We start from the raw sequence: 16,952 nt of genomic DNA, 5'->3' as shown, positions 1-16,952 counted from the left end.
TGCAGAACTTCGATATTCGTCTGCGCCACATCATCGCTAATGATGGCAGGCATATCGAATGTCTGTAGTGAAGTTTACATGTTGAATAAAGTGTGTGGACGCTGTAGTTTCCAACTAATTTACATTTGCTTTCATCTACACTCCTGGAAATTGAAATAAGAACACCGTGAATTCATTGTCCCAGGAAGGGGAAACTTTATTGACACATTCCTGGGGTCAGATACATCACATGATCACACTGACAGAACCACAGGCACATAGACACAGGCAACAGAGCATGCACAATGTCGGCACTAGTACAGTGTATATCCACCTTTCGCAGCAATCCAGGCTGCTATTCTCCCATGGAGACGATCGTAGAGATGCTGGATGTAGTCCTGTGGAACGGCTTGTCATGCCATTTCCACCTGGCGCCTCAGTTGGACTAGCGTTCGTGCTCGACGTGCAGACCGCGTGAGACGACGCTTCATCCAGTCCCAAACATGCTCAATGGGGGACAGATCCGGAGATCTTGCTGGCCAGGGTAGTTGACGTACACCTTCTAGAGCACGTTGGGTGGCACGGGATACATGCGGACGTGCATTGTCCTGTTGGAACAGCAAGTTCCCTTGCCGGTCTAGGAATGGTAGAACGATGGGTTCGATGACGGTTTGGATGTACTGTGCACTATTCAGTGTCCCCTCGACGATCACCAGTGGTGTACGGCCAGTGTAGGAGATCGCTCCCCACACCATGATGCTGGGTTTTGGGCCTGTGTGCCTCGGTCGTATGCAGTCCTGATTGTGGCGCTCACCTGCACGGCGCCAAACACGCATACGACCATCATTGGCACCAAGGCAGAAGCGACTCTCATCGCTGAAGACGACACGTCTCCATTCGTCCCTCCATTCATGCCTGTCGCGACACCACTGGAGGCGGGCTGCACGAAGTTGGGGCGTGAGCGGAAGACGGCCTAATGGTGTGCGGGACCGTAGCCCAGCTTCATGGAGACGGTTGCGAATGGTCCTCGCCGATACCCCAGGAGCAACAGTGTCCCTAATTTGCTGGGAAGTGGCGATGCGGTCCCCTACGGCACTGCGTAGGATCCTACGGTCTTGGCGTGCATCCGTGCGTCGCTGCGGTCCGGTCCCAGGTCGACGGGCACGTGCACCTTCCGCCGACCACTGGCGACAACATCGATGTACTGTGGAGACCTCACGCCCCACGTGTTGAGCAATTCGGCGGTACGTCCACCCGGCCTCCCGCATGCCCACTATATGCCCTCACTCAAAGTCCGTCAACTGCACATACGGTTCACGTCCACGCTGTCGCGGCATGCTACCAGTGTTAAAGACTGCGATGGAGCTCCGTATGCCACGGCAAACTGGCTGACACTGACGGCGGCGGTGCACAAATGCTGCGCAGCTAGCGCCATTCGACGGCCAACACCGCGGTTCCTGGTGTGTCCGCTGTGCCGTGCGTGTGATCTTTGCTTGTACAGCCCTCTCGCAGTGTCCGGAGCAAGTATGGTGGGTCTGACACACCGGTGTCAATGTGTTCTTTTTTCCATTTCCAGGAGTGTAGTTCGATAATTGTCACCCTGTATAATTGTATGAGACATATTGCGAGAGATATGACATCATATGAAGCCGACCTCGGGGAAGATCAGTTTGGATTCCGTAGAAATACTGGAACACGTGAGGTAATACTGACATTACGACTTATCTTAGAGGAAAGATTAAGAAAAGGCAAACCTACGTTTCTAGCATTTGTAGACTTAGAGAAAGCTTTTGACAATGTTGACTGGAATACTCTCTTTCAAATTCTAAAGGTGGCAGGGGTAAAATACAGGGAGCGAAAGGCTATTTACAACTTGTACAGAAACCAGATGGCAGTTATAAGAGTTGAGGGACATGAAAGGGAAGCAGTGGTTGGGAAGGGAGTAAGACAGGGTTGTAGCCTCTCCCCGACGTTATTCAATCTCCATATTGAGCAAGCAGTAAAGGAAACAAAAGAAAAATTCGGAGTAGGTATTAAAATCCATGGAGAAGAAATAAAAACTTTGAGGTTCGCCGATGACATTGTAATTCTGTCAGAGACAGCAAAGGACTTGGAAGAGGAGTTGAACGGAATGGATGGTGTCTTGAAGGGAGGATATAAGATGAACATCAACAAAAGCAAAACGAGGATAATGGAATGTAGTCGAGTTAAGTCGGGTGATGCTGAGGGTATTAGATTAGGAAATGAGACACTTAAAGTAGTAAAGGAGTTTTGCTACTTGGGGAGCAAAATAACTGATGATGGACGAAGTAGAGAGGATATAAAATGTAGACTGGCAATGGCAAGGAAAGCGTTTCTGAAGAGGAGAAATTTGTTAACATCGAGTATAGATTTAAGTGTCAGGAAGTCGTTTCTGAAAGTATTCGTATGGAGTGTAGCCATGTATGGAAGTGAAACATGGACGGTAAATAGTTTGGACAAAAAGAGAATAGAAGCTTTTGAAATGTGGTGCTACAGAAGAATGCTGAAGATTAGATGGGTAGATCACATAACTAATGAGGAAGTATTGAATAGGATTGGGGAGAAGAGAAGTTTGTGGCACAACTTGACCAGAAGAAGGGATCGGTTGGTAGGACATGTTCTGAGGCATCAAGGGATCACCAATTTAGTATTGGAGGGCAGCGTGGAGGGTAAAAATCGTAGGGGGAGACCAAGAGATAAATACACTAAGCAGATTCAGAAGGATGTAGGTTGCAGTAGGTACTGGGAGATGAAGAAGCTTGCACAGGATAGAGTAGCATGGAGAGATGCATCAAACCAGTCTCAGGACTGAAGACCACAACAACAACAACAACATGACATCATAAACACTGAGATATGTGAAAAAATGCCGCATAATGATGAAGTTTTAATACAATTATTCTTTACCACCAACACACACCTACAGTCGAGTCAACTCAAGGAAATCCGTGACATCTGGCGTCGTCTTTGAGAGCTTTCAGCTGTGAAGGGCAAACGGCTGTAAGCCGAAAACAATAGCCGTCAATAGAGCTATGACGAGGCGAAGCCACACAGACGTTTACAAAATCGTGTTGTAGGTAAGCGAAGCAGTTGCGCTATGCGTACAGAAACTGCCCGTGATCCTCTCACTCTGGGTCTACTTCAGGAGTACATATAAGGTTTCATTTCTAACAGAAAATTGGCAGAATGAATACCCAGGCAATGCCGGGTTTGTAGCTGATAAGTGCGCAATATACACTCCTGGAAATTGAAATAAGAACACCGTGAATTCATTGTACCAGGAAGGGGAAACTTTATTGACACATTCCTGGGGTCAGATACATCACATGATCACACTGACAGAACCACAGGCACATAGACACAGGCAACAGAGCATGCACAATGTCGGCACTAGTACAGTGTATATCCACCTTTCGCAGCAATGCAGGCTGCTATTCTCCCATGGAGACGATCGTAGAGATGGTGGATGTAGTCCTGTGGAACGGCTTGCCATGCCATTTCCACCTGGCGCCTCAATTGGACCAGCGTTCGTGCTGGACGTGCAGACCGCGTGAGACGACGCTTCATCCAGTCCCAAACATGCTCAATGGGGGACAGATCCGGAGATCTTGCTGGCCAGGGTAGTTGACGTACACCTTCTAGAGCACGTTGGGTGGCACGGGATACATGCGGACGTGCATTGTCCTGTTGGAACAGCAAGTTCCCTTGCCGGTCTAGGAATGGTAGAACGATGGGTTCGATGACGGTTTGGATGTACTGTGCACTATGTACTGTGCACTATTCAGTGTCCCCTCGACGATCACCAGTGGTGTACGGCCAGTGTAGGAGATCGCTCCCCACACCATGATGCTGGGTGTTGGGCCTGTGTGCCTCGGTCGTATGCAGTCCTGATTGTGGCGCTCACCTGCACGGCGCCAAACACGCATACGACCATCATTGGCACCAAGGCAGAAGCGACTTTCATCGCTGAAGACGACACGTCTCCATTCGTCCCTCCATTCATGCCTGTCGCGACACCACTGGAGGCGGGCTGCACGATGTTGGGGCGTGAGCGGAAGACGGCCTAACGTTGTGAGGGACCGTAGCCCAGCTTCATGGAGACGGTGGCGAATGGTCCTCGCCGATACCCCAGGAGCAACAGTGTCCCTAATTTGCTGGGAAGTGGCGGTGCGGTCCCCTACGGCACTGCGTAGGATCCTACGGTCTTGGCGTGCATCCGTGCGTCGCTGCGGTCCGGTCCCAGGTCGACGGGCACGTGCACCTTCCGCCGACCACTGGCGACAACATCGATGTACTGTGGAGACCTCACGCCCCACGTGTTGAGCAATTCGGCGGTACGTCCACTTGGCCTCCCGCATGCCCACTATACGCCCTCGCTCAAAGTCCGTCAGCTGCACATACGGTTCACGTCCACGCTGTCGCGGCATGCTACCAGTGTTAAAGACTGCGATGGAGCTCCGTATGCCACGGCAAACTGGCTGACACTGACGGCGGCGGTGCACAAATGCTGCGCAGCTAGCGCCATTCGACGGCCAACACCGCGGTTCCTGGTGTGTCCGCTGTGCCGTGCGTGTGATCATTGCTTGTACAGCCCTCTCGTAGTGTCCGGAGCAAGTATGGTGGGTCTGACACACCGGTGTCAATGTGTTCTTTTTTCCATTTCCAGGAGTGTATATTAGGAACTGTTTTGAGGAAGATGATGTTGATGTCGAGAAATAAATGGGTTCCTTTAAAAAAAATCCCCTTAGTTTTTGAACACGCCTCGTATGTGGTATTGAACGCATGTTGGAAGAAAGCTGGATTCTGTCATTAATGACACAGCTGCCGATGGGCCATTAAACTTCCTCTCGAGGAATAGCAAATAATTTAGAGAAGTTTGGGACTTGCACTACATCGGAAATAACGAAACCGAGCGCCACCCAGAAGGTATATACTCGCAAGCTGTTCCTTTGGCCGGCGCGGCGCTGCATACTGTATAAAGCCGGCACAGCGCCGCACCGGATGACGTCACACGGCGGCCGGTATTTGTGGCGGCGGGCGCGCAGAGAACCGTCAGTCGACGTTCAGCCACCGCGGGAGAACCAGCGCAGCAGCAACCCAGCGCACCAGGTCAGTAGCCTCTCCTCTCATCTACAGCCGCTCGTTAACTGCCCAGTTTCCATCAGTATTCGGTTGATTTTAATTTCTCTACAATCGGGTCGATAATCAGTGCAACATGCCAACTCCTCTCTACGAAAGATTTATTATTTCTAGCGATGGCATGTAAATTGTGATACCACTGTGGCCCAGTTCGCGGTAGGCCTCTGAACTGTTACATGTCATAGAAGGCTGTAAAAACACTTAACATCACACATTATCTATGTGCTCCGCAAGAAGTGAAAAATCCGGTACATAAATTGACAGACAGCAATTTTCAAAGCACTTCAACGTGATTCCTGCGATGCATAAGGTTTGATATTGCAGATTCAATAAGGGCAAGAAACAGTGTTAAATATAGTTTGAAATCTGATGATCTACCAACGCAGATTGTTCAAGAAATTACCGTCAACTAGACATAAAAATTACGGAATAAAGTAATCTGTTTTGTGATGTTTGTCATGGGACGAGAGTCAGAGACGCACAGTTTTGTATACCAAAAACCCTACGCGCTGTACGATCGCGAGAAGCCAAGTAACACTGTTCATAATGATCAGCCACGCGATGGAGCGTCAGGCAATTGCTACTTCAACCAAGGAAAGAACATAAGTCATTGAGTTCAATTTCAGGAGAACACGGAGGTGAGGCAAAGGCCCCTGAATCCAGTGGGAGCCGAACACTTTCATTGTTCAAAATGTCCTGCAAGATGTTGAAATCTTATTCATGAGTGAGTTTCACTTACTCCACTGTCGTCCCGATTTTTATACGCCGGTTTTCGAGCACTAGGATCTCCATTTCTCTTGCGCTTCCTGGTGCTTAACAGAGAGATGGTTCGCCGTTTCGTTCTCCTTCAGTTAGACTTCTCTGACCACACTGCAAGCGTCTGCGACACGAACACTGTGTCATACCATGGTACAGTGTTGCCGTAAAAGGATATGATCGTATGGCATTCTTGGCTACTTGGTGCAAGAATCTCTGTTTGACGTCACTATGGCTACTTACGCGTCTCTGTGATGAATATGAGATAAAATGATTAGGACAACAGGAACACTCATTCCCCGAGTAAAGAAAATCTCGGACCTAGCCGGTCATGGATTGTTGCAAACGGTGATTTCCATCAAAAACAGAAAACTAATTACCGTAAAATACTCCCCTGTACCAATGGGCTGCAACGCCTTTCATTGGCTCCTCTATCAGCGTGCTGCAGTAGTGTGCGGAAGTGGATTTCATTGTGTACAGGTAATGCAGACATGTACCTGTAACAAACAAAAAATTATTTACGTAACTTCATGCTAACGAAAATTTATTTAATAAAAAATTTTCAAAGTAAAAAAGCCTTTAATGCCTAGACCACAAGTTTCCTATTACAATTACAATACGATAACTAGTTTCGGTTGCTGTCTATAACCATCTTCAGATCGTCCAGAATGTAACAAAGCGGTGAATATGCATTGGAAAACATCATTAGCTGTAGTCACGCAATGACATACATTCGTAAATATCAAAACAATGACAGTACACAGTTTAAAAACTTCGTCGTGAGCAAGTCGTGCTGTAGGCCGTAATCTGGCAGAATGACGGTAATAAAGGGAAATGAACAGATGCATGAGTAAAAGTTGCATCAGACGCTCATTTCTGCAGTAGTTTAGCTGGTATTGTACTGAGAACAGTATATGCAACCATTCCAAGGATTGTCAGCTTTTCCGTAGCCTGGCTTACAAAGGATGATCCTGCACGGCGTATGAAATAGTCATCTTTATGAAATGTGCACTGGTTGAAGAATAAAAGGATAGTGTTGCATGCCTACCAGCCTGACAAGGCACGTCAAAATTAATATCTGATCACTATTATGACTTCCTCTCATACGTATAAAACTTCTGGATTATGAACGAAGCGCGAAAGTTAAGTTTTTCTGTGTATAAAAGTAGCTGCAAAACGTCCAACGAACCCCCTCACACAGATGCAGATGACATGATGTATGCAGAGAAAAACAGCAACCGGATAACACAAAAAATGTGCCGCAAACAGCGACAACAATTTTAAAACCGTGCTGTGACGTATACTAAATAAGAATTAAAGAACCCACTGATAAAGCCGATATTTGTTGCTGAACTAGTTTGGGGCCGGCCGGAGTGGCCGAGCGGTTCTAAGCGCTACAATCTGGAACCGCCTCGGGCATGGATGTGTGTGATGTCCTTAGGTTAGTTAGGTTTAATTAGTTCTACGTTCTAGGAGACTGATGACTCATAAGTTAAGTCCCATAGTGCTCAGAGCCATTTGAACCATTTGAACTAGTTTGGGCAATAAATAAACAAATAGACAGACCCACAATTCCCATGTTGTCTATGATAATGTATCTGTTATGCCTATCGTATTTTACCTGTCCGTTGTATGTAGTGAGCATGGTGTGCAACAATGAGCTGAAACTGACGCAGCGTGAAACGAAATTGTAAAAAAAAAAAAAAAAAAGTACATATTTGAAAGTATAGGGAAGGAAATTGAACGTGTCCTTTCACGATACGCCTTAGTCGATTCAAGAAAAGCCCGGATAACTTAGGTCTGAATGAACTGGAAGGTAGGAGACGAGATACTGGCAGAAGTAAAGCTGTGAGTACTGGGCGTGAGTCGTGCTTCGGTAGCTCAGATGGTAGAGCACTTGCCCGCGAAAGGCAAAGGTCCCGAGTTCGAGTCTCGGTCGGACACACAGTTTTAATCTGCCAGGAAGTTTCATTAGGTCTGGATGTTGGACGAAAATTCGCTTCTGCCGAATGAGAGCCCATTACCTTTACCAATGGACTATCGAGCTTGGTATTTATGCAAAAGTAAGGTATAAGTCAAAATTTCGTGTACTCGAAGATGGATCCTCCAAACTGGATGTGTGATTAAGAAAATTCTGGAAATTTGTGGTAAGTTCCTAAGGGACCAAACTGCTGAGGTCATCGGTCCCTAGGCTTATACAGTACTTAATCTAACTTCGCTAAGGACAACACACACCCATGCTCGAGGGAGGACTCGAACCTCCGACGGGGGGAACCGCGCGAACCGTGGCAAGGCGGCCAAGACCACGCGGCTGCCCGGTGCGGCTTGTGATTAAGGAGGGTTTCATACTTATCATTAACAATTATCAAGTTTTACTCTCGAAAACTAATCGAACATAATATTTCGAAAATCAACAATTCTGCCTTTTTGCAGTGAATGATCTCCACTGATTTTCTGAGCAGCGTTTTCAAAGCTACTGTATATATATTGGAACGGAATAATTACTTTTCCCCCTTTCACCACCGCAGATAGGCTAAAGTAGTTCTTTTCTGTACTGGAGAGTCAGATCAGTACACTCTGGGGTAGATTGAGTCTTCGTACTTCAAGTTGGAAAAAAGAATTAAAAAGTTCAAAGATTAACTACGACAACACAGAGAGGTCTATTTCGACGCCGATCAGAATAGATCTACATCTACATTCGTAATCTACATCTACATTTATATACCGCAAGTCATTGTACGCTGAATGGCAGAGGGTACCCTGTACCACCACTAGTCCCACTTGCGAATGGAAGAGGGAAAACCGGCTGCCTGGAAGCCTCCGTACCAGCCCTAACTTCTCGCGACTTATCTTCGTGGTCCTTACCCCGAAAAGTACGTTGGCGGCAGTACAATCGTTCTGCAGTTAGCGTAAAATGCCGATTGTCTAAATTTCTGCAATACTTGCGAAAACAGCGTCGTCCTCCCTCCAGGGATTCCCCTTTGAGTTCACGAAGAATCTTGTGTGCTGTTCGAACTACTGGTAACAAATGTAGCAGCCCGGCTCAGAACTGCTTCGATCTTTCGACCTGGTGGGAATATCAAACACTCGAACACTAGTCAAGAGTTGGTCGCACTAGCCTAATACATGCGGCCTTCTTATGGATCAGCTACAATTTCCCAAAATTCGCCGAATAAAACGGAGTCTAGATTTTTAACAGACGTGACTGTGTCAAGTAGCACTCTCATAATGCTGCATTCGAACGTTGCAGGATTGTTTTTCCTATTCACCCGCGTTAACTCACATTTTCCTACGTTTAAAGCAAGCTGCCATTCATCATACCAACGATAAATTCCGTCTAAGTCATCTTGGATATTCCTACAGTCACTGTATGACGACTGCTTCTCGTACAACACAGCATCGTCAGCAAACAGCCGTAAATTGCTGTTCGCCCAGCCTGCCAGTTCATCTATGTAGACAGTGAATAAGAGCTATCCTATCACACTTCCTTGGGGCAGTGCTGATGATACCCTTGTCCCTGATGAACACTCGCCGTGGAGGACAACACATTAGATTCTATTAATTAAAAAGTCTTCGAGCTACTCACACATCTGGGAACCTAATCTGTATGTCCGGATCTTTGTCAACCGTCTGCAGTGGGGCACAGTGTCAAACGCTTTCCAGAAATCTAGGAGTATGGAATCTGCTGTTGTCCGCCATCCATGGTTTGTAGAATATCATGGGACAAAAAAAAAGGCTAAAGTTTTAAGCGAGAGAAGCCGATTTGTTTACAGAACCTTTCCTGTCTCAATGAAATGTATTTCATTCGAACTGAGAATGTGTTCAAGAATTCTGGGGCAAACCGATGTTAAGGATATTGGTCTGTAATTATGAGGGTCCGTTCTTTTACCTTTCTTATACGCAGCAGTCAGCTGCACTTTTCACCAGTCACTTGTGATTTTGTGCTACGCGAGGGACTCGCGATAAATGCAAGCTAAATAAGGGGCCAACGCCGTAGAATACTCTGTAGTACCGAATGGGGCTGCATTTGGACCTGGCGACTTACTTGTTTCCAACACTTTGAGTTGCTTCTCTATGCCACGGATGCCTATTTCTATGTCCTCCACGCGGGAATCTGTACGTCGATCAAACAACTTTATGTTTGTACTATCGTGCTGCGTGAATGATTTCTAAACATGAAATTTAAAACTTCAGCTTTTCTTTTGCGTCTTCTGTTGCCACCCCAAACCGATCGACAAATGACTGAATAGAACCCTTCGACGCCTTAGTGACTTTACGCATGACCAGAATTTTCTCGGGTTCTCGGCAAGATCTTTCGCTAAGATCACGAGCTAAGCTACATTCTGAAACGACTATCAGAGCAGGAGACTTGACTGTACGGTCAACAATGGAATTTGTTTTACTAGAGTTAACAGTTATAAAATTTCTGCCGAACAAGAACTCAAAGTACCTATAGTATGGAGGTTAGCAACTCTGTTAACTAGTTCCTTTTTCTTATCCTAACGAGTCCTCTAGATTAGTGTCATCTCGCTTTGATATTCATACCCTCCGAAAAGCAATTGGCGCTTCTTGCTTCATTAATTCATGTATGAAGAAATTAGTATTTTAAGTTCTCCTATTAACTAAACAGCTTGCACTGTTTACCTTCTAATAACTAACAACATTCACAAAAGAAGGAACCTTATTTTAGTATTTAAAAAATTCTGTCACTTTATGACAGCCTGATGCCACACGAAGTTTTCGTAATTTGGTAAGAAAAGATATACTTCATTACTTTACAGCCTACACTTCAATTTACTTTTAGCATGTAAAATCTAGCGTATAAGTGCTATAATATAAAGACTATTATTGATTTCTTCCTCTGCGAAAGGCTTTTCTAAAATGCCGAGGGATTTTGAGATCAGCTTCGATATTTTTCAGAATTGCCTCCACGAGATTGTTCCTTGTCGTTTGTGCTCCTTTTTAGGAGGCAACGTTTGTGGGAAAGAAGATTTTGTTAACAGTGTAAAGATGAAAACGAAAACAAATATTAATATATTGTAAAATAAGTAATTCGATAAGACGATCCATAAACTTCTACCTCAATATTTGTTATGTAATACGGTACGAATTTCACTTGTAAGGCTCCTTCAAAATTATACGCAATGCATCGCATTACTCATTTCACGAATGGGGAAAAGATACTGATCCGGCTATGTAGGTATAATCTGCACCATAACTGTGTAACTTTTTGCATCTGTATGCAGCAGATTATTACCCAATTCACTTTTTGACGTTGAGTGAATCTCGGGACAACTGGCGCTACTACTTTTTGTATCATGCAGAACTGAATTGAAAACATGAAAACATGCGGAACGGATCTGAATCTCTAGGCATTGTTGAAATGATATGAGAGAAGACAGTCAAAATGCGCGCTCTACAACTTTTACAAGGAGGACATCCAAAATTATGTAGTTCACTGGGAAGAGGCTCAGAACGTGCCGGAGATCTTCAAAGGTGCTTAATCATATACACCAAGGCCATGCTTCTGGTGAATGACTTTCTGGTAGTTTCTCTGGGTTCACATTGATTATTTATTAAACTCAGAGGAATTTTGAAGACAGTTCAAATGGTTCAAATGGCTCTGAGCACTATGGGACTCAACTGCTGAGGTCAGTAGTCCCCTAGAACTTAGAACTAGTTAAACCTAACTAACCTAAGGACATCACAAACATCCATGCCCGAGGCAGGATTCGAACCTGCGACCGTAGCGGTCTTGCGCTTCCAGACTGCAGCGCCTTTAACCGCACAGCCACTTCGGCCGGCTTTGAAGACAGTATATATGATAAACACTCATATGTTTGCTTAAAGAACCATTAAAATAGCTGTATACAAGCAAACTATTGCGTTTCGAAAGCCCCCAGAGTGATGTTCCATATTCCATGTTCCATTTCAACGTACTCTTGCATGATCACACTGATGCATAGGCACTCCAGCTGAAGAGATATACTCTTAAAAATAGCGCAGTACTACTATAAACGTAGTATTGAAAGTTATTGATATTATGGAACTGGTTCGCCAGTAATCGTTATTCGTAGCAAGGAGCAAACACTAGTACATAGTCAACAATAGACCATCGAAGTTTGCAGTCCAGTATTCCCCCATGATAATTTTTTGCACTGAGAATCCGAAGGGAATATGTCGGTGCATTGTGAGAACTACCCAATGTCTTAATTTGAATCTTATATGAAAACAAGCGAAGTAAAATCTGCATAGCCGGCCAGAGCGGCCGAGCGGTTCTAGGCGCTACAGTCTGGAACCGCGCGACCGCTACGGTCGCAGGTTCGAATCCTGCCTCGGACATGGATGTGTGTGATGTCCTTAGGTTAGTTAGGTTTCAGCAGTTCTAAGTTATAGGGGACTGACCTCAGAAGTTAAATCCCATAGTGCTCAGAGCCATTTGAACCATTTTCAAAATCCGCATAAAATCTGAGAAAACAACAAGTGATATATTTGCACCAGTTAAATCTAAATTCTTATGTCACTGCTTTTCAGCTATTTCACTATTAGTTTTTCCGTCGAGTTTCAAAAATCTTTTCGACTTTCCCATCACTCTGCTCACTGTCTTTTTAGTGTCTCGTACACTATCATTACACCGAAAATAAATTCTTTTTGGAATCATGATAAATGGATTTTCAAGCACCCTAAATAACTGACAAAACGATAAAAGTTTTCACGGTGTATGTGATTCTCTTGGTACATACTGCAAGTTTTGAAGGCTTAATGTTTCCCTGGATTTAAGAGTCACCGGTGGAGGATAAATTTAGTTCAGACTACTTCAGATCAATTTCACTGTGACTTTTTGCTTCTGCAAGTTATTATTACTAATTTCAATTTTTCGATATCGTGACTGTGACACACTCATAAGATCTTAATGAAAATCGACTTTCGGCCCTTACAGCATTTTAATTCAGTTTCAGATTCTGGGCACTCAAGTTTGCTGAACTGTGTATTCGCAATCTAGTGAGGCTGCATCCACTTAGAGACATATAGAACACACTTGGTGACGAAAAGATGGAAATAAAGCAACGACATTTGAATGAACATTTAAAATATGCCACTAACATTGAACAGACCACAAGCGGGACTGATGCTTAAGGATTGTGTGTTTCCTTATAATTTGAGGGAAACAGCCAGTCAAAATTAAATGATTTACTTTGTATTTCACGTTGAAAATGTTACGCACTTCGAAAATTAAAAGTTGTTGAAGGAGACCATTTGTTCTCTAAAGAGATATGCAGGAAATATTTTTCAGCGAAAGTTTTCGGTTTCTTCAGATATTTTCTGTAAGTGGATTTTTGCGTATGCATTCACTGATTGACTGCTCTGATGTTTGCTTCCAATCACATTCGTGTCTAGCCGTAATAATAAACCCGGACTACCCTGTCAGATGTACTGACACAAAATGAAATTCACCGACGATACGTGTACTCAGTGAACAAATATACTTCAACAGTCACAGCAGTTGCACCAGTTTCGGTAATATGTTCCTTCCAGATGGAAAATATTTCCCTACTGAAATGTTATGAGTTACTTTCAGTGGTCGGGTCCTCAGACATTATTTGGAAGTTTCCAGTTTTTAAACTATGGATCTCTGGCCAAATGACTCTGACACTGACACCTTAAACAGTCTTTGATATGATTATGATTTACCGTACAGTGAGTATCCATTGTACTACTAGGCATTAATAATACACGGTGGTATGAATTTCTAATGTCATACAACCACATACAGAGTCAGTTAAGTGGATGTAATTACCATATTGATCTTTACAATCTTTTTTTTAGTGTTGCATTGTACTGAGTGCAATTTTTAGTGTACAAACAAACTTGTCTATTCGTGCAATATGTGAGCTACAGGCGTGTTTATTCACAGAATAAATGGGCAACCGCACACTGTAATACCACAAGGCAACGTCTACAATTAATATATTGCATAGTGTAAAATGAAAACATGGGTGTTACTGAAAGCGGATATTCGTTAAAAAAGTAATCAATCATTAGCAGTACACTACTCACCAATGACAGTAAGGAGATTACGAATGCATGTGAATATTTACATTTTCCGCAGTTAAGTGTATGACATGGTTGAATTTTGTCATTCTAGCTGTCTTGCAACTAATATCTGCAAAATTAATTCCAGCAGTCCATTTACAATCTTAGGTTAGTATATTTTATTAAAGAAGTATCGGTTCAGGTTCCTTTTGAAAGGAAATATGTGAGTCAGGAAATGGCTTTGCATCCACATGTATCTTGAAAACCGTCTTTAATTAGTAGATGCGGCTGTTTGCGTAGAGCAAAACCATCATCTATACAGAAGGTGTACTAAATTCTAGAATGGTGATATTAAAGCAGAATTCACGTGGTCTATACAGCGATTAGATTAACCGATATATCTGAATATTTGTTTTCACCTCCTGTGGAGTATTTCTCGTGGAATAGTCAGCTTATCGTATCGTCATCGAAATTCAAATGTAATCAGAATGAGAATTAAGATAGTAGTTGTTCTTTTTTCTTCGTCATACCTTGTTTTCTGGAAATGAACATAAAACGCTGGTTGCCAGATACATGTGACATTCATGGAATTTGAACAGTAATAACTGGGAAGAATCATCAGTAAATGATATAGTTTATTATGATTCCAAGGGTCTTAGTTAAAAATAAAATAATCATTAAGCTTATCTTCTTCGGTATTAAATAGGTAGCAGTTTCGTGATATTCCGCAAAATATTATTGATTTAGTCACGATGCGCTTTTCGGCTTCTTCAGCTCACAAGGGGTGGTACATGACTAAATAAGAAATATTTTGCAAAATTATCTGGGTAGTGTTTCCTATTTAGCATTGTTGTCATGATCTGTCAAGCACCGACGGATTATTCAGGTAATGTCATCTTCTCCAGTTTTAATTTTACAAGGGTGTGCTCTAATGAAATGCCTCCGAATTTTTTAAGTGACGCCTCTTAAAGATATTTTAATAAAAAAAAATGTTGGCATGCTTCTTCTACATGTCTACATATTTGCAGCCCTCTGGCGCCATAGGGCTCCGAATTTTAGCGTGAAACGTGACGCGATGTCATATAACTATGTCGGTGCATGAAAAAAAGCGAGTTGTAATCGAGTTTCGGATTCGAACAGTTCCTCCACACATTGAGCACTCTCTCCTTCAGCTTGATAACGTTACAATGCCAGACCGTACGCGAACACTGCAACATCTGCAATAATTCAACACCTTGGGTTCTCTGTCACCGATCATCCTCCAAGCAATCCAGACGTGGCCCGATCCAATTTTCATCTGCCTCCGAAACACTTTCGACAACGTCACTTTGATAGTGATGGGCGGTGAAAGCAGATGTGAGGTTGTGGATCCTTCAACACGGTCAAACATTCTACAGTGACAGTATCAACAAACCGGTTTCTCGTTGGGAGAAATAGGTTCGTTCCGAGGGTAGCTAGACGAGAAATTAATATGTAGACATGAAGAATAATGATGTAGAATATTAATAGCGTTTGTTTTATTTAGAAAGCTGTAAGAGTTTTGACATAAAAAATTCGTTGGCATTCCCTTATATGTTTTATAGTTGTTATGGAATTCATATTTTACACATTACTTATACATCATGTTTGTAAAGCATACTTTCTTCATTCACTGAAATCACACATATCGTGCAGATAACGAAATAAATGATTCCGTGATACGCACTTTGTATACAGTCGCTGTAATAATAATTTTATACAGCTCCCGTCTTGCCCGAATGCGGCTCTAGATGAAGACGTCTCAGCAGCTTCTCTGTCGGGGGCATTAAGCGTGGAAGAGTGATGAGATTGGAGTCTTTAGCACCGAACGAGGTGTGTTAGTTAACGGCCTGGTATCGCGTTCAGGATGAAATGGTTCAAATGGCTCTGAGCACTATGGGACTTAACATCTGAGGTCATCAGTCCCCTAGAACTTAAAACTACTTAAACCTAACTAACCTAAGGACATCACACACATCCATGCCCGAGGCAGGATTCGATCCTGCGATCGTAGCAGCCTCACGGCTCCGGACTGCAGCGCCTAGAACCGCACGGCCACCGCGGCCGGCTCTTCAGGATGAGCAGGGCTCAAATCTTGTTCCGGGCATTCAGATTTAGATACTTGCTTTCCCTGAATTGTGAACGATGGATGCTGAGATGCTACTTCTGAAAAGAACACAGCTAATTTTTCTCTTCGCCCTTGTCCAGTCTGAGCTTGCGGTCTGTCTCTATTGACCTTGTCATCGACTGGACGCTAAACCTTGCTGCTCTTCCGCCCCCTCCCCTCTATTAAGAGTTTAGTGTAATATATGAGTTGTCGATAACGAGAGAGAAGAGAATGGATGAAATCCGGTGCTGGCTCTGGAATTAGAACCAGGGTCCCGTCAATTTATACGTTCGCAGCGGATCACACTTTGCGGTACCGCATGCTGTCACTTCGTAATACACTGCTAAGAGTTTGGGAACTTAACGCAGAACAACTGTGATCAGTAACTATACGCCACCATCTCCCGTTCCATTATTGGCCAAACTCCGATGATAATTACTTCCACCACTGGTATTCGAAGCGGATGACTCCAGATCGAGCGCCGCTGCAGTAAAGTTGGTTCGTGAGCACGGCTATGGAGGTGGCTGCAGCTCCGTTCACAGTCCCCATAGTTTCTAATATTACGAACTGGCCGTGCTGAAGACGGGCAAGTGCGAAAATCCAGTCGCGTCGCTGTTCCGACCGGGTAACGGGTCCGCCAAGAGGCCGCTGGCGAGAGCTGGTTAGCAGCGGCGGTGCCTGACCTCCAAGTGACGTCACCGCCGTCCGGGGCCCGCCACGGATGCTGGCGGCAGACAACCATCGGCAACGTGAGGATGCCTTGCAGCAGCAACGTGCCAGCAATTCTTACGACTGTGCCACACGGAAATAGTCACCGGCCGCTTTGTTTGCTTTAGCCTTTAAACTATCACCATCTGGCACGATAAGTTCTTCCTTTATTAATTACGACCCGTGAAAT

General features: G+C 44.2%; 1 protein-coding gene across 3 annotated transcripts in view; it reads left to right on the top strand.

The window, feature by feature from the left end:
- The first annotated feature begins 5,018 nt into the window (after window positions 1–5,018).
- Window positions 5,019–16,952, top strand: part of LOC124623200 (outer dense fiber protein 3) — a 109,669-nt gene continuing 97,735 nt past the window's right edge. For all 3 annotated transcript variants that reach the window (XM_047149014.1, XM_047149013.1, XM_047149012.1), the window contains exon 1: window positions 5,019–5,109. The gene's annotated coding sequence lies outside the window, so the exon portion shown is untranslated. The remainder of the gene's footprint in view (window positions 5,110–16,952) is intronic.

The sequence above is a fragment of the Schistocerca americana genome, chromosome 7 (genome assembly GCF_021461395.2).
Source record: "Schistocerca americana isolate TAMUIC-IGC-003095 chromosome 7, iqSchAmer2.1, whole genome shotgun sequence".
Taxonomy (NCBI): Eukaryota; Metazoa; Arthropoda; class Insecta; order Orthoptera; family Acrididae; genus Schistocerca; species Schistocerca americana.
Note: the sequence above shows the minus strand (reverse complement) of the source record. Positions and strands in the feature narration are given on the sequence as shown.